The sequence below is a fragment of the Lolium perenne genome, chromosome 2, assembly GCF_019359855.2.
Source record: "Lolium perenne isolate Kyuss_39 chromosome 2, Kyuss_2.0, whole genome shotgun sequence".
NCBI classification, from domain to species: domain Eukaryota; kingdom Viridiplantae; phylum Streptophyta; class Magnoliopsida; order Poales; family Poaceae; genus Lolium; species Lolium perenne.
Genome location: NC_067245.2, coordinates 330016652 through 330040459, shown reverse-complemented (window position 1 = coordinate 330040459; position 23808 = coordinate 330016652). Strand labels below are relative to the sequence as shown.

Here is a 23808-nt window from a genome sequence, read left to right as displayed (position 1 = left end):
TAGACCGCTATCCAGCATGCATCTATGCCTAAAAAGTCCACCTTCAGGTTATCATCCGAACCCCCTCCAGTATTAAGTTGCTAACAACAGACAATTGCATTAAGTATTGCGCGTAATGTAATCAATAACTACATCCTCGGACATAGCATCAATGTTTTATCCCTAGTGGCAACAGCACATCCATAATCTTAGAGGTTTCTCTCACTCCCCTAGATTCACGGAGACATGAACCCACTATCGAGCATAAATACTCCCTCTTGGAGTTACTAGCATCAACTTGGCCAGAGCATCTACTAATAACGGAGAGCATGCAAGATCATAAACAACACATGGATATAAATTGATAATCAACATAACATGGTATTCTCTATTCATCGGATCCCAACAAACACAACATATAGAATTACAGATAGATGATCTTGATCATGTTCGGCAGCTCACAAGACCCGACAATTAAGCACAATGAGGAGAAGACAACCATCTAGGTACTGCTATGGACCCATAGTCCAGGGGTAGACTACTCACACATCACTCCGGAGGCGACCATGGCGGCGTAGAGTCCTCCGGGAGATGATTCCCCTCTCCGGCAGGGTGCCGGAGGCGATCTCCTGAATCCCCCGAGATGGGATTGGCGGCGGCGGCGTCTCTGGAAGGTTTTCCGTATCGTGGCTCTCGGTACTGGGGGTCTCGCGACGAAGGCTATTTGTAGGCGGAAGGGTAGGTCAGGGGGAGTCGCGAGGGGCCCAGGAGACAGGTCGGCGCGGCCAAGGGTGGGGCCGCGCCGCCTACCCTCCTGGCCACCTCGTGGCCCCACTTCGTTGACTCTTCGGTCTTCTGGAAGCTTCGTGGCAAAATAGGACCCTGGGCGTTGATTTCGTCCAATTCCGAGAATATTTCCTTACTAGGATTTCTGAAACCAAAAATAGCAGAAAACAAAGAATCGGCACTTCGGCATCTTGTTAATAGGTTAGTTCCAGAAAATGCATAAATATGACATAAAGTATGCACAAAACATGTAGATATCATCAATAATGTGGCATGGAACATAAGAAATTATCGATACGTCGGAGACGTATCAGCATCCCCAAGCTTAGTTTCTGCTCGTCCCGAGCAGGTAAACGATAAACAAAGATAATTTCTGGAGTGACATGCCATCATAACCTTGATCATACTATTGTAAAACATATGAGCTGAGATCAAATCATTCAAAGCAAGTATCTATATTGATATAAGAGATGATAATGCAAGAGTTAGACAAGCTAGAAGTTTTCATGAACTATTGCTTTAAAGACATGCAACCGTACAAAGTTCATTAAAGATGTATTAAGTATTCAGCATAGAAGTTCTATCCTTCATTCCAAGCATCAAGTAAATTTTCACAACATAAGAAGGATTCAGTCAAGTAAACATAAACATGAACGTCATGAATCGACTGTTTCGAAGTCTACTCAACCGGTGAGCGCAAGCATTTGGTATTAGCACCAGGATGTTATGGCATAAAGAACGTTAATGGGGGTTTGGAAGGCCAAATGGAAGAAAGGCTTGCAAAGCTGTAAATGACCATTAGACAAGAGGAAGCCTTATGATCGATGCTATGCAAGGAGTAGTGATTGCCATGCAACGGATGCACATAGAGCTATATGTGTATGAAAGCTCTCCAATGGAACTAGTGGGGGTGCATCCAACTTGGTTGCTCACGAAGACCTAGAGCACTTTTGAGGAGGCTCATCATTGGAATATACAACCCAAGTTCTATAGTGTAAATTCCCCACATAGTTATACTAGTAAAACATGAAAACTCTCTCATATGAATGTAGGTGCTAAACATGAGCACAAATGATGACTATGAATAATGCGGGTGCTAAAACATGAGCACAAGTGTGGATAAAAGATAGTAATGCTGCCCCCTTTTTCTTTATTCTCTTTTTTTATTTTTTATTTTTTTTTCTTTTTTCCTTTCTTTTCATTTTTTCTTTCTTCTTTTTTTCTTTTTGATGGCCTCCACGGCTCTTTTCACTTTTAGGGGCAACATCCTAATATGACAACACACTTTTTGGTACAAATAACTCATAATGAATGAAACATGATGTATGAAACTGTATGCCTCTGCCAATGTAGCAGGATGTGCAATAATCTAGCGTAACATGGGTAAACCACACATCAGCTGTATATGATCATGCAAAGCAATATATAAATAATAAATGACAACATGGCATGTAATGTAAAAATGGATGTTGCATGGCAATATATCTCGGAACAGCTATGGAAATGCTGTGGTAGGTAGGTATGGTGGCTGTTTTGAGGAGATGTATGGGCTTATGTGTAGGAGAACAAGAGAAAGTTCTCCCACAGGTTTGGATGTACCGGCGAAGTATGCACAATTCTCAATGTGAGCAAAAGGCAATGCACAGTACCGAAGAGGCTAGCAAATTTGGATGGTGGAAGTGCCAAAAACCGTAGCTTAACATTAGTCAAAAAGAACTCACAAGCTTATTGCAAACAACTAGCAGGTTCATCATTAAGAGCATGATTAAAATTTACTCCAAGGAGGGCCGTTCACGGTGGCACAAGTACCCCGCTAGCTCCCTCGACCTTCAGCACAACTTAGTTATTACGATGAACTCTCAGACATGGAAAGCTATCAAGTCCAACTACGCCTTCAACTATTTAAATAGAGTTTGTAGTACGGCACAAGCTTAAAGACAACAATCCACTACTAATTTTAACTTATTTATCCAGCAAGCCTTACCATCTAAATACCTCAAAACATTTGCAAAGAATCAAGTTATCAAAGCTCAATGTTCTACAAGTATTTTATTATACACTACCACATGCAACATTTCCCGTTTCCAACCATACAACAATTTAACGAAGAAGAAACTTTGCCATGAATATTATGAGTAAAGCCTAAGGACATACTTGTCCATATGCAAAAGCGGAGCGTGTCTCTCTCCCACACAATGAATGCTAGGATCCATTTTATTCAAACAAAACAAAAACAAAAACAAACCGACGCTCCAAGCAAAGCACATAAGATGTGATGGAATAAAAATATAGTTTCAGGGGAGGAACCTGATAATGTTGTCGATGAAGAAGGGGATGCCTTCGGCATCCCCAAGCTTAGACGCTTGAGTCTTCTTGATATATGCAGGGGTGAACCACCGGGGCATCCCCAAGCTTAGAGCTTTCACTCTCCTTGATCATGTTGTATCATCTCCCTCTCTTGATCCTTGAAAACTTCCTCCACACCAAACTCAAAACAAATCATTAGAGAGTTAGTGCACAATCAAAATATACATGTTCAGAGGTGACATAATCATTCTTAACACTTCTGGACATTGCACAAAGCTACTGAAAGTCAATGGAATCGAAAAATCCATCGAGCATAACAAAACAGGCAATGCGAAATAAAAGGCAGAATCTGTCAAAACAGAACAGTTCGTAATGACGAATTTTATTGAGGCACCAGACTTGCTCAAATGAAAATGCTCAAATTGAATGAAAGTTGCGTACATATCTGTGGATCACTCACGTAAATTGGCATAATTTTCTGAGTTACCTACAGAGAATTTTGCCCAGATTCGTGACAGCAAAGAAATCTGTTTCTGCGCAGTAATCCAAATCTAGTATGAACCTTACTATCAACGACTTTACTTGGCACAAAAAAACACAAAACTAAGATAAGGATAGGTTGCTAAAGTATTAAACAACTTCCAAGACACAAAATAAAAACAAAGTATTGTAGTAAAAACATGGGTTGTCTCCCATAAGCGCTTTTCTTTAACGCCTTTCAGCTAGGCGCAGAAAGTGTGCATCAAGTGTTATCGAAAAATGGTGCATCTACAGCGGGGTGTGGAGTTTTCTCAACCATGCATAGTATGTTGGATACATAAGTTTTCGCGGCTCCCTTTTCATTAGTCTTGGGCTTGCTACTCTCATCAAACAAATTTTCAGGAACAAGCCAAGCATAGTTATTTTCTAGTGCATCATTCATCGCTAGGAGCTTACATGGTATTGGTGCTTTGATCTCCCCACCATCATTAATATTATTAGTGTACCTTATTCTCTCCATGTCCATCTTTTCAAGGAGACTAACAAAATTGGTATAAGAACCAAGCATCTTATATTTAATAAAGACTTTTCTAGCCTCTCTTGCTATACCACCAAATTCTCTAAGAAGGGTTTCTAAAACAAAATCTTTCTTTTCCCCTTCTTCCATATCACCGAGTGTAAGAAACATGTGTTGGATTATAGGATTGAGATTAACAAATTTAGTTTCCAACATGCGAACTAAAGCAGCAGCAGCAATTTCATAAGTAGGAGCAAGTTCTACCAAGTGTCTATCTTCAAAATCTTCGACGGTACTAACATGATTGAAAAATTCTTCTATATTATTTCTTCCAATTATAGACCCACGTCCTACCGGCATGTCTTTTACGGTAAAATTAAAAGGAAACATGTTGAAATAAGTAAAGCAGATATAAGCAACTAATTTTTTGTGTGTTTTTGATATAGCAAACAAGATAGCAAATAAAGTAAAACTAGCAACTAATTTTTTTGTATTTTGATTTAGTGCAGCAAACAAAGTAGTAAATAAAATAAAGCAAGACAAAAACAAAGTAAAGAGATTGGGATGTGGAGACTCCCCTTGCAGCGTGTCTTGATCTCCCCGGCAACGGCGCCAGAAATTTTGCTTGATGCGCGTGGTTGACGTATTGTCTTTTCGTTCGACACGCGTCCGTTGGGAACCCCAAGAGGAAGGTGTGATGCGCACAGCGGCAAGTTTCCCTCAGTAGAAACCAAGGTTTATCGAACCAGTAGGAGTCAAGAAGCACGTTGAAGGTTGATGGCGGTGAGATGTAGTGCGGCACAACACCAGGGATTCCGGCGCCAACGTGGAACCTGCACAACACAAACCAAGTACTTTGCCCCAACGAAACAGCGAGGTTGTCAATCTCACTGGCTTGCTGTAACAAAGGATTAGATGTATAGTGTGGAAGATGATTGTTTGCAGAAAACAGTAGAACGAGTATTGCAGTAGATTGTATTTCAGTATAGAGAATTGGACCGGGGTCCACAGTTCACTAGAGGTGTCTCTCCCATAAGATAAATAGCATGTTGGGTGAACAAATTACAGTTGGGCAATTGACAAATAAAGAGGGCATGACCATGCACATACATATTATGATGAGTATAGTGAGATTTAATTGGGCATTACGACAAAGTACATAGACCGCTATCCAGCATGCATCTATGCCTAAAAAGTCCACCTTCAGGTTATCATCCGAACCCCCTCTAGTATTAAGTTGCTAACAACAGACAATTGCATTAAGTATTGCGCGTAATGTAATCAATAACTACATCCTCGGACATAGCATCAATGTTTTATCCCTAGTGGCAACAGCACATCCATAATCTTAGAGGTTTCTCTCACTCCCCTAGATTCACGGAGACATGAACCCACTATCGAGCATAAATACTCCCTCTTGGAGTTACTAGCATCAACTTGGCCAGAGCATCTACTAATAACGGAGAGCATGCAAGATCATAAACAACACATGGATATAAATTGATAATCAACATAACATGGTATTCTCTATTCATCGGATCCCAACAAACACAACATATAGAATTACAGATAGATGATCTTGATCATGTTCGGTAGCTCACAAGACCCGACAATTAAGCACAATGAGGAGAAGACAACCATCTAGCTACTGCTATGGACCCATAGTCCAGGGGTAGACTACTCACACATCACTCCGGAGGCGACCATGGCGGCGTAGAGTCCTCCGGGAGATGATTCCCCTCTCCGGCAGGGTGCCGGAGGCGATCTCCTGAATTCCCCGAGATGGGATTGGCGGCGGCGTCTCTGGAAGGTTTTCCGTATTGTGGCTCTCGGTACTGGGGGTTTCGCGACAAAGGCTATTTGTAGGCGGAAGGGTAGGTCAGGGGGCATCGCGAGGGGCCCAGGAGACAGGTCGGCGCGGCCAAGGGTGAGGCCGCGCCGCCTACCCTCCTGGCCACCTCGTGGCCCCACTTCGTTGACTGTTCGGTCTTCTGGAAGCTTCGTGGCAAAATAGGACCCTGGGCGTTGATTTCGTCCAATTCCGAGAATATTTCCTTACTAGGATTTCTGAAACCAAAAACAGCAGAAAACAGCAACTGGCACTTCGGCATCTTGTTAATAGGTTAGTTCCAGAAAATGCATAAATATGACATAAAGTATGCACAAAACATGTAGATATCATCAATAATGTGGCATGGAACATAAGAAATTATCGATACGTCGGAGACGTATCAATCACCCATATGCTGGTATGAAGCTGGAGCAAGCAAGGAGTTTAATCCTGATTATGTCAAGGAAAAGCAGCAAATCATTGACATTATAAGAGATAGGTTGAAGATAGCCCAAAGTCGGCAAAAGAGTTATGCCAATCAGAAGAGAAGAACATGGGAGCCACAAGTTGGAGACATGGTATATCTCAAGGTGAGCCCGATGAAAGGACTCCAAAGATTTGGAGTAAAGGGGAAGTTAAGCCCTAGGTACATCGGACCTTTCAAGATTCTGAGTCAAAACCGAGGGTTAGCTTTTGAATTGGAACTACCGGGAAGGTTATCCCAAGTTCACAACGTATTCCATGTGTCACAACTCAGGAAATGTTTAAAGACCCCAGATGAGCCAGTGTCACATGATGAGCTCGAGTTACAACCAGATTTGACCTACATCGAGAAGCCAGAGAAGATTCTCGAGGAGAACTGGAAACAACTCAGGAATCGAGCTATTAAGTACTGTAAGATACAGTGGAAACATCACCCCGAGAGAGAAGCCACCTGGGAAAAAGAGGAAGACCTGAGGAAAACATACCCCGAACTCTTCAGGTATTACAACCACAACTTCGGGATGAAGTTTTCTTTAAGGGGGAAAGGCTGTAATATCCCAGGTTTAGAGACGATAGAGGGGTAGATTTTAGAAAGGGATGTGCATTGCATCGTAAATTCTGGGGAAATTTCGCGCTTTTAAAACAAAACTGCATCGAAGGGGGACAAGTTTGTCTCTCGACACCGTACAGGGTTAGGGTTTCGAGAGTGCGACAAACTTGTATCTCACCTAACTAATTTAGGGTTTTGAGAAGAGAGGAGAGTAAGTGCATTACAACTTAAGTTGCATGATTGAATTCAAACCTAAGTTGCATTTGAATTTCAAATTCAAACATCAAATGAATATCTCATAATTCAAATGTGAGGTAATTCATTAAACAAATTATAAAGAATAAAGAATATGAACAATACAAATATAAAGTAAAGCTCATTAAGGAAAATTGGAGCTTTATTGATAATCACACATGATACATTGTCATTTACAATATTCAGAATAGAAATATGAAATATTACAACACATTACATAAATTGAATAAAAGGAAAAAGAAAAAGAAAGAAAATTACAAGTGAATGATCTATCCCAAACTACACAAGATGATCATCATGGAGATCTTGCTCAAGAGGACCTTGATCTTCATCCAGAGCATCACATTGTTCCCTGCAATCACACACACAAAGACCAAATACAAGTTATGCCAAGTGGCAGGTTAGCAAGAAAATGTTAAATGGAGAGGATATGACCATGATCAGCCGAGTTGATCCACTCACTTGCACAAGTCCCATACACACACACAAGCAGCTTACACAGCTTGAGTGCATGCTCAACAGCAAGCCAGGGAGTGCTGCATGCATGCCACACACACATAGCCAGGGGAGGGTCACCAAAGTGACCAGACATGTGCTGTCGACCAAGAGAGGCATGGAGAGGGCCAGTATAAAAGTTATTCACAGCAAACCCTAGCCATTTCATCGACAAGCATCACCAGGGTAAGAACACCAAGAACAGCAAGCACAACAAGAACAGGAAGAACAACCACAGATGTTCAACCTATTCCAGTAAGCAACAGAAGCAAACCAAGCATCCCAAGCTTGCCAGGAGGAGCAGGGCAAGCAAACCAACCAAACCAGAAGAAATCCTCTACACCAACAACTCATTCTAGGAGCTGGTAGTGAGGTATTCACATAGAATCATGAGCAAGCATCTGTCTTGCTCATAAATAAGCATGTGCATCAAACACACACAAGCCATAGGGTGTGAGTACCCTGTTTGTGTCATCATCTGGCTACCCAGTCAGTTGGTGCAAGCAAAAATGGGTGTAGCCAATAGGAAATCACCAAGGGAACACTGGTTAGACCAAGTCAGTGGCATAACCAAGGCAATCCAGCAAGGAAATGAACCTACTTAGCCAAACAAAGTCACCTAGCACCTAAAACCTAGTACACCATCAGACAGATAGACAAATTGTGTCTATTCTTGTTTGTCAATAACAAATATCACTGATAATCCAACAAGGGATTGTCCAGTGATGTATTCATCAAGCCACAGCTAGCCAACAAGGGTGGGAGCTACCTTAACAGCAAAGAATTGCTGTCAATGCCACCTCAACCACTTAACCAATCCCAACAGAGAAGCCATGCACAGATATCATCACCCTGTAGGGTTCAAAAGGAGGGCTAGGGTACACAACCAAGTGTTGGCATCCATCTAGCCCTACCAAACTCAATAAGATGATCATAACTGCAAGCAGTTCACATCATTTATCCACTTAGCCAAGCAAGACAACACAGATAAATGAATATACAAGCAATAGATTAACCAGAGCCTTGCAGATGATCCACTGGATCATTGCAAGCAGCAACTGATGCTTGAGCAAGCACCAGTACAGACTTTGGTGTCACACAAACACCAGGATAAGCACTAGACATGCACATGCAGTAAGTAAGCATGCAATCAACAAGCAGGTGATGATCATTTGATCACCAGAGCTTGCTAGAGCATGCTAAAGCATGCTAGAATCAATCCTAGCACCAAAACCTTAACAATATGAATTAATCAGCCACAGGACATGAACAAATATATCACAGATAATCAAATCAGTCATATACAGGAGCAAACCATCTATGGATGGTGATACCTTGTAGCAAGCATGCTCAATAGGGCATTAATATGAACAACAACACAAGGGTTAGCCCATCAGAAACACTGGCTCTTGCATAATTGCAAGAATTACACACAGTAATCAAGCCAGGGCAAGATAATTGAATACACTTGAGTGTCTAGCAAGAGTAGTATCAAGAACAGAGGCACAGGGATAGATTCGAGCAAGAAATGCAAGCATAAGCAAGCACATGGCTTAGGAAAATTGCACATAATCATGCATAGCAAAGATAGCACAGCTTAGGCTAGGCCATGGAGAGTAGAGCAGCAGCCACTAGTTCACAATTGCAGCAGCAGAGAGCACAGACATAATAGCTAGCATCACCCAGCAGTAGCAGCAGCATCACAAGCATAGGCATGGCCACAAAAGCAATGGCCATGGCAAGAAGAGCGCAGCAGCAGCACACACAGTAGCAGCTTAGGCACAGAAGCAGCATAGCAGTAGCAGCAGCACGGCACAGTCACATCCCCAAAAGATGGAACAGCCGTAGTGGGGGCTAGACGAAGAGGAAGAACAAGACAGAGAGAGAAGGAGGCGAACGCACCTGGAGCAGAAGCATCGCAACGTGCCCATGGCGGCACGGCGGCACGGGCCGACCACGGCAGCGCCAGGCCGCAGCCAGGCCAGGCGTCGCCGGGCGCAAACGCCCCAGGACCACATCGGCGAAGCACACGGCCGCACCACCGCGTGTGGTTCACCGGCGAGCGACGAATCGCCGCGGATCACCACGGCCGTGTCGCAGATGAGTTGGGGGGCGAGCGGTGGCGGCGATGAAACACAGATCGACGCGGACCGATAGGTACACCGTCGAGCGGCCGTTCTTTTGCGACCGATCTCGCCGGCGGGGATGGCCGGAGGCGACCGGAGTAATTCGGCAGCGGCGCAGGCGACGCGGGTGTCGCGGGAGCGCGGGGAGCTAGGGTTTCGCGAGAGAGAGTGAGGAAGGGGGCGACCGAGTCCGACCGAGCCGATCGGTGCGGCTCGGGTTAGACTCAACCCGATGGGCTCCACTGACAGATGGGCCCAAGGGGCAATTTAGTCTTTTCATAAATTCATTTAAACCAGAAACTTTGAAATTAAGTAGAAAATGGATAATAGCTCTAAACAATTAATTAAAAAAATGAAAACTACTCAGTATAAAATTCTCTATCATAATAAAATATGAAAAGGAATTTTTGGAGACAAATAAGATTAAGTCCTAATTTGATGATTATTATAATCATTAAAATCACACTTTATATTTTCAATAATGAAAATAAGTCCATAAATTCTTTTGGACTTTAAAAACACCTTGACAACATTTCAAGGTAGTATTTTACCCTAAACAGAGTATCCCTAAATCATTCTTAGTAATCACCTCTCACATGAAATGATAAGACACCGGAAGGGGGGAAACAAACCCTAAAAGCTGAATCATGCATAATTGCTTCTTTAACCATTGCCCTTATCGGACAATGATGCTATTTTTCAGAAACAGAGGACAAGGGTCAGTCCACACCATCCAACTGCAACACTTTGCAGTGTTCATGCAAGTTCATCACTTGCTCATGTCGTTCGAGTATTTTTACCAAATTACTTGCAAAGTACTATGTTATCACTATTGCATAAAAAACCAAAACCACTATTTTCATAACTATGAATATGACTATGTGGTGGGCAATGGAACCATGGATTGTGTTGATATGGTGGAGGTTCCATTGCAAGGGTTTATATCCATCTAGGATTAAACAACAAATGTCGTCCAGTGATTCTTGTGCCGTAATACCCGTGTTAACCATAAGATCCGGAGTGGGACGGAGTAGTCAAAAGTATTTCCACCTCTCGTACATCAACGGACGCGCTTTACCGTAGACACTTGTGTCTGTCGGGGGCAAGCGGTTGGCTGGGGAAGCCTTAAGTCCCCACGGCATTGTCCGTAGACACTTGTCGCCCGAGGAACAAGCGGTGGGCTGGGGAAGCCTTAAGTTCCCCACGGTATTGCGGTCTAGGATGGGTTGCAGCTACCGGCGGAGGAGTTTGGTTCGATCCCAGACTGTCGTCGTGGTCGGGATCCACCCGTAAGTGGGAATAATGGGACCGGCGAACACAGGGTCGGGGCATGCAACAAAGGGTTGGTGTTCGAGGTAGCGGAGGAACATGATTGGCTAGACCTTATACCGGGCCTCACACCATAGGAAGTGTGGACGGGAAAGCTGCCCGGTTGGCACCAAGGTTAAGATCTCTTATGGGTAAAGCAACACACCTCTGCAGAGTGTAAAGAACCGTGACCTGTCACTTCCTGTTCCGGGATATGGAACTGCGAACGCGGCCGCAAAGGAGCTCCATGAAGTTCTAGTAAACCGGTGAAGCCTGACGGACATAGTTCTTCGGAATAAAAGCAATCTCTTGAAGAAATGTTTATCAAAACCTGCATTGGTATTAGACTTTCTGGTCTAATATCGTAGCTAGTGCATTAAACACCTCTTTTCTATAATGAACTTGTTGAGTACGCTCGTACTCATCCCACTCTTAAATCCCTTGCTTAGATTGTCTGAACCGTCTGGAGGAGGACAACGACAACCCTGAAGGAGCCGAGATCATCGGCTATGAAGAACCAGACCTCTCTGGAGGTGTTGAAGACGTAGACTACCTTATAGTCTACGGAACCGGGGAGGCTTCCGAAGGAGATCAAGTCTAGAATAACCGAGTAGTAGTAGTAGTAACCGAGCAGTGCGAACTCTTAGTACTTAGCTGCTTGAGGGAATAAATGTACCACTTAGCAAGACTCTTGTATTATAAGTTAAGTTGGGTTCGCCTCGAACCCAGGAGCAGGGCCGGCCCTAGGGGGGGGGGGGGGGGGGGGCGGGGCGACCCCCCTGGGCCCGAGAAACCAGGGGGCCCCAAATTCTTGGATAGTCAAGGTATATGTAGGAGCAGCAGAGGTCATGTGGCGGCGCCATTGGAGCATGGCAGAGTTTTCAGATATATCGTGCAGTTCCGAAGAGGATGGAGAGCGAAGCGTTATTCTGCTTGTTGGGCTGGAAAGGCTCTTTTTCTTTGCTTATATCGTACTGGGTTTTATTTGCTTGTTCAGCTTGGGCCCTTTTTCCGTTTAACTAGCTATGAGGGGTTAAGTACATAGGACAGGTCCGGTAATTAATTCTTCAGCAGTTGTGCGCTCACAACGTGAAAAAAAGTCACGCTAAGAAAATATCAATTCAGACAATACTAAGGCTCACACGACCAAAACATCCATCTACCCTCTCCCAACCCCTAGTTCCCCTGGTGTCTTTGTGTTAATATGTGACACTAATTTGTTTAGAATATTTAAAAATCAGTATTATCTTTCCATATTGTTCAAGGTTTAAAAAATCAAATTGAAAAGTGCAGATTTCTTATTTAGTTTTGCAAAGCGAGAGTCAATGTAGGTCGACATACTTGCTATGTAATCCGCGAGAGTGCTTTCGTGTTTTCTACCGTCCATTAGACTATACATATTCATGGATACGAGATTGCACTACACCGACCACCATCGGCACATCGTGGTTCTTGTCAGAGTGGATGCGTTTCAGTAAGATAGATATTGACAATCCCTCGCCATCAACTTTTCATCTTGGAATGTCAAAACTTTAAGACTATAAACATTATTTGGCATCAGTATTGATTTTGTATGATTCATGAACTCTTAGCACATATGTCTTTTACAAAAAAAAATGAAGATGACGCAATGCGGTATTTTCCCACAATTTTTAGCGTAAAAAATAATTTAAATATTTATCGTTAATATTTCATATGTACATATATAAATTACTATTTGAGGTTTTTAGGGCCCTAGGTTATAGTTTCGCCCCGGGCCCCGAAAATCTCAGGACCGGCCCTGCCCAGGAGTATTCCTCTTAGGACCCAAGGGGAGCTCCGAGATGATATGTACATTATGCTTGTAATAATAAATGAATGAGTTATGGACCTGCTATGTTCTGTTGTATTACTCCGAGGGATGTAATATTTGCGGAATGGTACTTCGTGAATGTTATATCAACGACTGGCATACTACAACATGCAGTGTTATGCAGGGTCACCACAGGTTATCTGAGCAAGGAAATTACCGCGGTTATAGGGGTCCCCGGGATGCCGAACCAAGCATTGATCATGATCTGACAACCTACAACAACAACATCGATCGCAACTGAAGTCGATCGAGCAGAGGAAGGGGCGAGATAGGATCGATTACAGGTGAATCGTCAACAACGTTCGGTCACTCGCACGTACCGTTCTAGGTGATGGGGGCGGTGGGGGCGGTGGGGAAGCACAGGCGGAGGGCGGGGGCGGCGGAGAAGTAGGGGGCGACCTGGGCGCGGCTCCGCTCGCTCGTCTCGACGGACCCGTGCAGCCACAGCACGAACCCGCCCGCCGCCGCCGGGGAGGGATGGGCCATCCGGAAAGCGCGAGGTTGCTGATTGGCGTGGTGGTTTATGCTGGTCAAACGTGGGATGGCCAAAGGTTGGCGGGATGTCATCTTACTAATATGCACAAATTTTCCAATAGATCTAGGGACTATCTATTTGACATCCGAGTGTTTTTATTTTCGTCAACACTCGATTTTTTTTTACCAGTGAGAGGATGTGTTGCTGTTTTACCATTTTCCCCTTTCGCAACTTGCTTTCGTCCTGTTTCCCTCGACTGAAGAAAAAAAACGATCAGAAAAATAAATCGGTGGTCGTGTTGAATCTCCACACGGAATAAGTAATGGGCCAAAATCTAAAGAAACAGCCCAACAAAGGGACACCGATATATATCTTCCTTCTTCCCCATCTTCGTCGTCCATCTCCTTTTTACACTGTATGTACAATGTATTTACAGTTTATAAAATGAAAAACATTTCAGTCATGTGAAATGCATGATAAATTACTTAGTGGTGATACACCGTAAAATGCAGGCTTAATTACTTATGGTTTACTGTGTATATACAATATATTTACAGTGCATAAAACGGAAAACATTTCAGTCATGTGAAATGCAGGCTAAATTACTTAGTGTTGATACACTGTGAAACACAGGCTAAATTACTTAGGATTTCAGTGTATGTACAATGTATTTACAGTGTATAAAATGGAGATAAGAAAGTAGGCGATGAAACAGAAAATGGTAAATTAAAAATGTAAAAGTAGTTAAAGATTGGGGAAAAAAATGAGGTAAAATGGCCCACGTGTTAGAGAAAAAAACTTCAGTTTGTGGCAAGTAGGACTCCCATCCTATGTGAGTGATCAGTTGTCTCTAGCAGGCAACGGCTTATAAATGCTAGTCCAACATGTCAACGTGTACAAAAATATTTGAAGAAAATACTTGTATGATCATATGGAATTATTTAAAACAAAGCCTAGCCCAAAAAGAGAAAGACTATCTGGTTAGCCCGAACACAAAAGACAAATAAGACCAAGCCCAAACTAAGAACCCTCAAAAGAAGCGATAAAAAGGACCACAGAGAAAACCAACAGCGACGTGACTCGAAAAAAATTGCCGAAGTAAATAACAAGTGATCGTGTCGGAAGACAATGGACGGCAGGAAAAAATTTGATTGTTGCCAAACTGAAAAACAACCGGGTGCAAAATAGCAAAAGTGTAGATCTAGTCTAATCTAAGAGACTAAGACTAATCACCACTACTATTTTACATTACATATATATGCTGTATTTTACATCACCTGTTTTTACACTTCTTTGCTGTTCTTTTTACATTAGCTGTTTTTGATGATTTAAAATACACCATCCCTCCTCTGAAACTGCTCCAGCAGGTGATATATTTACATCACCGTCTAGGTGATGTACTCCCTCCTTTTAAATACAAGACCACTATCAAAATTATATTTTTCATCTATATAAATCTAGTCTTTACTATTAACGTGAAACATGGAATGTCAGATTTCTTTTGGTGTCACACTTCTTTTGATGTCACACTTTACATTATTTACCTAACAAATGCCACCGCCCATAAAAATAGCTAACAAAAGGAAAAAAAAAAGTTGTTCTTCCACGCGCATCGCCCGCACCCGCACAACCAATGGAAGCAACCACCGCCCGAAACGCTAACCCCTCCTCATCTCTCCCAGTCCCGCACAAACAAAACAAGCGCTAGGTTTTGCCACCGCCAGCCCTTCCCGTCTTCTTCCGGCAACGCAGAAACGGCTCATCCTCCCTCATCCCGTCATCCTACGCGTCGTTTCGCCATGTCCCCGCTTCTCCTTCGTCGCGCAGCCGCCAGGACCTCAACTCCTGATGGCCTCACGCTCACATCTCCGCCTTCGCTGTGCGACATAACCGTCAGGGAGTGCGGCGTGGAAGAGTAGTAGGTGATGGGGACGGATGGAGATGGCGTTGGTGAGGAAGCCATGATCGCCCTCCTGATGGTTGTCGGGGCTGTAAAAGAGGGTACGATCTAATCTAGGCTGTTCGGCTCTCTACGATCCTGTTCTACTACAAGAAATTTCTGATCTCTTCAGTTTGGAGTAATCTAGCGTCTATTTGCAGTCCATCAGATGAATTCAGTGCTCCACTGTTAGGATGCAATAAAATCAATATACTTGAATTTCATGCCCCGCATTATTTTTCTCATACTATAATTTATGTCTAATTCGCAGTCCAGAACGTCCATACTAGCTAGCTCTGCAATTTGGTCAAGCTAGAATTTTCAAGTGCATTGCATGATGGTGTCTGAGCAGACGGTGTGGTCGGCAAGGCTGCCGAGTGGCTGAATTACAATCATGTCCCTACTCTTATCATGTAACCTCAAATTATCTTTTCTAGTTTCCAGTTTGTTGAAACAATCAAGGAAGCCCCACCAATTAGCTTTGATGTCTAATGTCAGATTTAGACAAACGAAGTTTGTAGGTTCCTATGCAAGTACTCTTTACAAGATTAGTTATGGCATGTAGAGATATAAAGTGATTCGGTCTGTGTTGCGTCCAGTGGCATCACAAAAATCTGCAATAGGGCTGTGTTCTCTGTATCGATAAGTTAAAGGGTTAATTATTGGTTTGCGCGCAACACTCAGTTTTGCCGCTAGAGCAGAATGGTTCTCAGTTTTGCCACTAGTATGTGTGCAACGACTCGTTCCGTGAGTCTGCCGTTTCATTCAAGTCAAACGTCCTTGACTCGGCTGTTTCAGGTAGGACCAGGCGGAGACGCGTTTGAAAAGAGGACCGTTGCTGGCTGTTTCACGTGGGACCCACAAGGTTTGGCTTTGGGCAGATGAGAAGGGTGTTTAAAAAAATGGTGAAAAATGAACAAACAAAAAAGGATGCGGCTGGGACTCGAACCCAAGACCGCTTTGTTTGGTAGCGTGAAGGATTGCTCTGGTAACCAGTGGGGCGAATGGAAAGATATTGAAAAGCGAAAGGAATAAATCTAGCTATAGTTAGTTCTAGTTCGTGACTTGGTTTATGGTGTAAGGACGCATATGTTTGTTCTTTGTGTTTATGCACGCTGCTTAACCAAAAAAAGGTGCGTCTTTGTTATTTGAAGCATTACGTGTTTGTGGTTTAGGTTGGAAAAATAATCAAACAAAAAAGGGTGCATCTTTATATTTTTGCGAGGGAAAAATGGTGCATTTATCTGATTTCAAGCATTGCGTGTTTGTGATTTTTTGTTTCATACTTATATGGGTACCCTACTTATATTATATCAAAGTTCATACTTGGATCCATGTTTGTGATTTCATGGTTCATACACCCTTGATATATTACATCGAAATCATAGAAAACTAAGATATATGAGATGCAAATATTGCTTAGTTCCACCATTACACGGAAATAACTTAGATAGATAGATGGGTACCCTAGATAGATATATAGATAGATGGGTACCCTAGATAGATAAGTTGAGTGACACACGACTTGACACGACTCAACACGGAACCACATAGAAAATGAAAACGTAGAGCTAAAAAAACATGACGAGCTTGACGAGAACACATCTTGGCCGCACCACCTGCCGCAGCACCTGCGCCGCACCACCGCCTTCACCAGCATCTTCACTTGTAGTACGGGAGGCAGTGCATAGGTTTCCCGGAGAAGAAGATGGCGTCGCAATCGGTGAAGACGTTGTAGGTGGTGAAGAAGATTGACTCGCAGCCGCACCAGAAGACCTCACCGAGGAGGGCGTACGCGTCAAATCGGTTGGCGAAGGTGACCGTGAGAAGCTTGAGGGCAACGCCTTCACGAGACTCGTTGACGTAGTACATGACGGGCGAGCCCGGTGGGAGGTGGGAGAAGCCCTCGTCGAGGAAGTCTCGAGTGAGCTCGACCTCGGTCCTCCACCTCGACTTTGCCCACACACGGAGCGTGTTCTCGACGAGGACGTCCGCCGGATAGAGTAGCTCCATCCTGGTGCGCGGACGGCGGAAGGTCGGTCCCGCGTACTGCATCTTCGGAGAGGCAGAGAGGCTCGCTTGGGTGCGTGGTGCTTTGGAGAGGGAGAGGAAGAGAGGCTCGCTCGTTTGGTGTGTGGGAGAGGAAGAGAGGCCCCTTATAAAGAGGTTGGCTCATAATTCGGGTTCCTAATGAATTAACGCGTGGCTAGCCGTCTTCCAAAAATAATTAAGCGTATTGACGATGGCAAAACTGATGCCGCTGCATCGCTGCGAGAGCTGAGACGATGGCAACGCTGAGACGCTGCGTCTATGCATTAAAAGGCATCGGCGAGTGAGGTACGTGGAAAGGGCCGTTGGCGTGGCGCCTGCATGGCGCATGCATCGCAGGCCTAGACACGCGGGACGGCCCAATGGACCAACGGACATTTCAGTGTTCTTATAGCCCACCGTACGCGTGGAGAAAGGAACCAATCATGTTGAAGAACGAGGGTGTCCACGGATCGGCCCCGAAACCTTCTAGAAGGCTAGATCGGACGGCTGGCGTTACCGCAGTGAACGGTCCACAATGCAAAACAGAGCAACCCACGGATCGGTCCGGTTTCCTTCTAGAAGAATAGGGTTAGCTGGTGACCAAACTTGAAATGAGCATAAAAAATTCAAAAAAAATCAAAAAATGGAAAACCTTCTCACATAGACTTCTTATGTCATATACTACCGATTCTAGTTGATAAACATGGTCTACATCCTGTTCAACAAAAAACCATGTGTCTAATGTGATATCTCAAACACTGGGGTACAAGTTCGAGGGTGAAGACAAGAGGTTTAGGGTTTGGAACATGAAAAGTTTCAAAAACCTCACCAAAGCTTCATTTTGGAGTGAATAACAAGGATCCATGCTTAGTTTTACAATTCCATGTTTAAAACTTGATAAAATGATGGTCAAAGTTAGGTTTGACTAAATTTGAGATGAGCATAAAAAATTCAAAAAAAATCAAAAAAATGGAAATCCTTCTCACATAGTCTTCTTATGTCATATACTACCCATTCTATTTGATAAACATGGTCTACATGCTGTTAAACAAAACAAACTATGTGTCTAATGTGATATCTCAAACACTAGGGTACAAGTTCGAGGGTGAAGACAAGAGGTTTAGGGTTTGGAACATGAAAAGTTTCAAAAACCTCACCAAAGCTTCATTTTGGAGTGAATAACAAGGATCCATGCTTAGTTTTACAATTCCATGTTTAAAACTTGATAAAATGATGGTCAAAGTTAGGTTTGACTAAATTTGAGATGAGCATGAAAAATTCAAAAAAAAATCAAAAAAATGAAAATCCTTCTAACATAGTCTTCTTACATGGAATTGATGTGTAGTGAACTTATTTGGCCAATTTAGACAAGATCAAAAAAAAAACTTTCTTAGAAATGAGGCCATTTACCCTACCTTTGGAGCTCTTTTTTAGCACATTTTGACATGAGTTCCTCAAAACATGTAATCTCATCATTCCAACATCATTCAAACATAGTTCAAACATGTACTATAATCATTCCAACATCATTCAAACACAAATACAACATTATTCATGAACTTTAGTTGGTTCCCACTCAATAATCTACAAAGCGTTGCGGCTTCTTCTTGGTCCTTGCGCTTCTTGCCACCACTTTGCTCCTTGTGATCCTTGTGCTCATTGCTTCTTTTCGCATTGCCTGCTGACCATGTCAACATTGTAGGTTCTCATATTCATTTGATGTGACATGGTAGACACCAGCATGTGATGCTCCTAGATTCTTTGCCCATTCTGTGATTTTATCTATTTTTTCCTTATCTTGGGGCAAATAGTACCAGGCCATGTATCTGCCTCTTTTTGCTTTGCCACATTTCTATGCATGATTTTGCTGAAAATGGTTTCCAACATTGATAGTACAGGAAACTCTCTAGCCTCAAGAATGTAGCTGTTAAATACTTCAGAATGATTATTCAGAAGCATGTCACATTTTGGGAAATCATTGCAGAAAGCTTTAATCCATGTATTTGGCTGCAATTCCTCCACCCATGCCCAAGCTTCTGCACTGTCCACTTTCATTTTTTCCATATTTCTTTCCCAAGTTGGAATATTTGTAGACCTTGCAACCACCCATAGATCATTCTTCAGAGTTTGCCCTTTGTGTTTCTTGTGAAAATTCTGGTAAACGTGTCTCACACAGTGCCTATGTTCTGAATCAGGGAAAACTTTCTTCACTGCATTGATGAGGCCCTGTAATATAGAGACAATGTTAATCAGAGAATATTCTTGTGAATATGGCAGGTCGACTGAAAAGTTAATTATGCCCAATATAGAGAATATTCTTTTCCCTTTTCTGGCTAGACACTATAGATCAAACTCATGGACTTGTCTACATGTGTTCAACTAGTGTGCCTTCTGTTCAGCTCGTGTGCTGATGCCATTGTGCTGCATCCTATAAATGGCATCCATCTACTGAACCAGAAATGCAAACAAAGATGGACAATGCCATGAGTTGGATGAGGAGCACTGGCTCTACTGGTGCCTCTGGCTCCAGAAGTGGTTCCATGGCTAGGGCAGACAAGCACTTGCTAGTTTATTGTAGGAGAACCTTGGAAGAGAGGGAAGCTACTGCTGCAAGGCGCAGGGAGGAGGAAGAAGCTGCTGCTAGGCTGAGGGAAGAGCAACAAGCAGCTGTTACCCTGAAGCAGCTAGGTGAGTGCTTTAGGACTACACAGGTCATCCAACTTCCAACAGACAGACCAAAACCTACTCCCAAACCGAGAAGGTACCATGTATCACCAAATCTTGAAGAAAAGGTGAAGGCTGGAGTTATGTTGTGCTGGCTGAAGAAGGGCATGAAGAACATGAAAGAGGCACTGAAGATTGGTAGAGGCAAGGACAAGGGCCAAGTTTATCATAGGAAAGGTTAAAGCATGGCATGTAGTTTGTTGCTGTTTCAGTCATGTAGTTTGTCTGAATAAGAATGTAAGGCCGTCGCTGCCACTAGCCATTTCGTCGAGCAGGTGGAGGGCGCAGTGGCGGAACGAGCGACTGCGTCGCAAGACGGTGGGGCAGAGCAGGTGGTCCTGGAGGCAGTGGCGGTGGAGAAAGTGTCCACGCGGGACGGCCGCGTGGCGGCGCAGGTGGTGGCGGCGCAGGTGGTGGCGGCGCAGGTGGTGCCGGCAGGGGCGCGGATGGTGGTGGGTGCAGCGGATCGGTGTGTGGCTGTGTGGCGGGAGCAGGGGTAGTTCGGTCTTCACCTATTTGTCATTGCGCGGTCCTACCTGTAAGATCCGGTCCCACTTTCAGTAACGGTAAGAGACGGAAACGTTTGAAGCCTGGCCGTTTGGCCTCGATGGAGCAGCTGCGCCAGAAGTGGTGGCAAAACTGAGCACCATTCTGCTCTAGTGGCAAAACTGAGTCATGCGCGAACAGTAGTGGCAAACCAATAATTAACCCTAAGATAAATATTGGACAATCAGTTCTCTTTGATGCCAGCTCACTTTCATGGTCAGAAGAGGCTTTTCTGATTTTGTTCCATGATATATTAATTTACATTTACTAATTGAATTACTAGCCTATGAAACTACTTGATGTTTGATATGGAGAGAATTTGGATGTTTGTGGATATTTTTGGTAGATCTGGTACCGTGGAGAGAATCTGGATGTTTTCCAATCTTGATATCCAAAAGCTCGGCAATAAATGCTAAATCATGTAAAATATTTGTTCCTTACCTTGGTCGTTGATCTCCCTTATTGGTAAGATCAACTGAAATAAAGGCATTCTTAGGCAAATTCAGCTTGGATGGTTGCATATTAATAGGTAACACTAGTGGAAAATAGGGCTTTCGTGGGAGCCATTTGTCGTGGGCGCGCCTGCACCCGCAACAAATGGGGTGGCCACGTCGCTCCGAAGCCGGCAGAGCCTTTTGTCGCGGCCTTTTGTCGCGGGCCGTATTACGACCCGTGACAAAAGGGGTCGGCACCCCTTTTGTCGCGGGTCGTAATACGGCCCGCGACAAAAGGGCCATGCCTTTATATATAGACACGCAGCCAGCCCCCCCCACCTTATTTTTTCCTTGGTGGTGAAGGTGGAGGTGTATGCTAGCTCATTTTTTCTACATGTGCACAAGAGGTGTTTGATGGAATGCTTGTGAGAGGGATGTCACTTGATTTTATTTGATAAGATTTCTCCTCTTTTTGATCCTAAAAGGTTAGCAACTATTTTCTCGACTATATATGCATAGTCCGTACAATACTAATTTTAGCAAGGTGATTGCATCTGATACATATATAATTGTACTTATGATGCAGATGAGTCATCCATGGATGTACGGTAACCGATGTGCTCCCGCTTTCAGAGAGGGCGTGAATTCTTTCCTGCTTGTGGCCGAGGCCAACAAGTCGAAGCAAGGTTTTATGTGTTGTCCATGTCTAAAATGTAAGAACGAGAAGGATTACTCTTCCTCAAGAGACATTAAGAGCCACCTGCTTCGGTTTGGATTCATGTCCAGCTATAATGTTTGGACCAAGCACGGAGAAGAAGGGGTTATGATGGAAGACGGCGATGAAGAAGAAGATAATGATGACCAGTACCGATCTATGTTCTCTGAATGCGATGATACCGCAATGGACGACAATGAGAAGAAGGAGGTGAAGAATAGGCATCAGATGATCCTGTTGATGATGATCTTCGTCGGGCCATTTCTGATGCAAGAAGAGACTGTGGCACGGATAAGGAGAGGTTGCAGTTCGACAAGATGTTAGAGGACCACCACAAATTGTTGTACCCAAAGTTGTGAAGATGGGCGAGAGAAAGCTGGGTAGCATATTGGAATTGCTGAAATGGAAGGCGAGGTCGGTGTGGTGACTCGGGATTTGAGAAATTGATGATAATATTAAAGAAGTCTGTTTCAAGAAATAATGAATTGCCCGTCAAGACATATGAAGCAAAGAAGCTTGTCTGCCCTCTAGGATTAGATGTGCAGAAGATACATGCATGCATTAATGACTGTATCCTCTACCGCGGTGAGAAGTACGAGAATTTGAATAAATGTCCGATATGTGGTGCATTGCGGTATAAGATCAGAAAAGATGACCCTGGTGATGTTGAGGGCGAGCCACCCAGGAAGAGGGTTCCTGCGAAGGTGATGTGGTATGCTCCAATAATACCACGGTTGAAACGTTTGTTCAGAAACAAAGAGCATGCCAAGTTATTGCGATGGCACATGGAAGAACGTAAGAAAGACGCGATGTTGAGGCACCCCGCTGATGGTCGGCAGTGGAGGAACATCGGGAGAGAGTTCCCGGATTTTGCAGGTGAGGAAAGGAACTTATACTTTGGTCTAAGTACAGATGGCATGAATCCTTTTGGGGAGCAGAGCTGCGACACAAAGACCTGGCCCGTGACTTTATGTATCTACAACCTTCCTCCTTGGTTGTGCATGAAGCGGAAGTTCATTATGATGCCAGTGCTTATCCAAGGCTCAAAGCAACCCGGCAACGACATTGATGTGTACCTAAGGCCATTAGTTGATGAACTTTTGGAGTTGTGGGCCAAACCAGGTGTACGTGTGTGGGATGAGCACACCGAGCAAGAATTTGACCTACGAGCGTTGCTATTCGTAACCATCAATGATTGGCCTGCTCTTAGTAACATTTCAGGACATACGAACAAAGGATACAACGCATGCACACACTGTTTAGATGAGACTAAAGGTAAATATTTGGGAAAAAGCAAAAAAGTTGTGTACCCGTACAATCGCCGTTTCCTTCCGCGCAAGCATCCCTTAAGGAAAAAAGGCAAGCATTTCGATGGCGAGGCAGACAACCGTCCGAAGCCTGTCCCCCGTAGTGGTGCTGATATATTTGACATGGTCAAGGATTTAAATGTTATCTTTGGAAAGGGTCCAGGTAATCGACCTGTTCCGAAAGACGTTGACGGACATGCGCCCATGTGGAAGAACAAATCTATTTTTTGGGAGCTAGAATATTGGAAAGTCCTGGAAGTCCGCTCTGCAATTGACGTGATGCACCTGACCAAGAATCTTTGTATGAATATTCTAGGTTTCCTGGGCGTGTATGGGAAGACAAAAGATACACCAGAAGCACGGGAGGACCATAAACAACATAAAGGACGAAACGGCAATCATCCAGGGAAGTTTGAAGGGCCTGCCAGCTACGCTCTTACTAAACAAGAGAAGGAGATCTTTTTTGAAGCCCTATTCAGTATCAAGGTTCCGTCTGGTTTCTCGTCAAATATAAAGGGAATAGTAAATATGAAGGAGAAAAAATTCCAGAACCTAAAGTCCCATGACTGCCACGTGCTTATGACACAATTGCTTCCGATTGCATTGAGGGGACTTCTACCAGAAAATGTTCGACTAGCCATTGTGAAGATATGTGCATTCCTCAACGC

The 23808-nt window shown here is 43.8% G+C and overlaps 1 pseudogene; it reads right to left on the bottom strand.

The window, feature by feature from the left end:
* LOC127329755 (probable carboxylesterase Os04g0669600) overlaps positions 1-13455 on the bottom strand; it is a 48963-nt pseudogene extending 35508 nt beyond the window's left edge.
* Positions 13456-23808: the final 10353 nt, after the last annotated feature.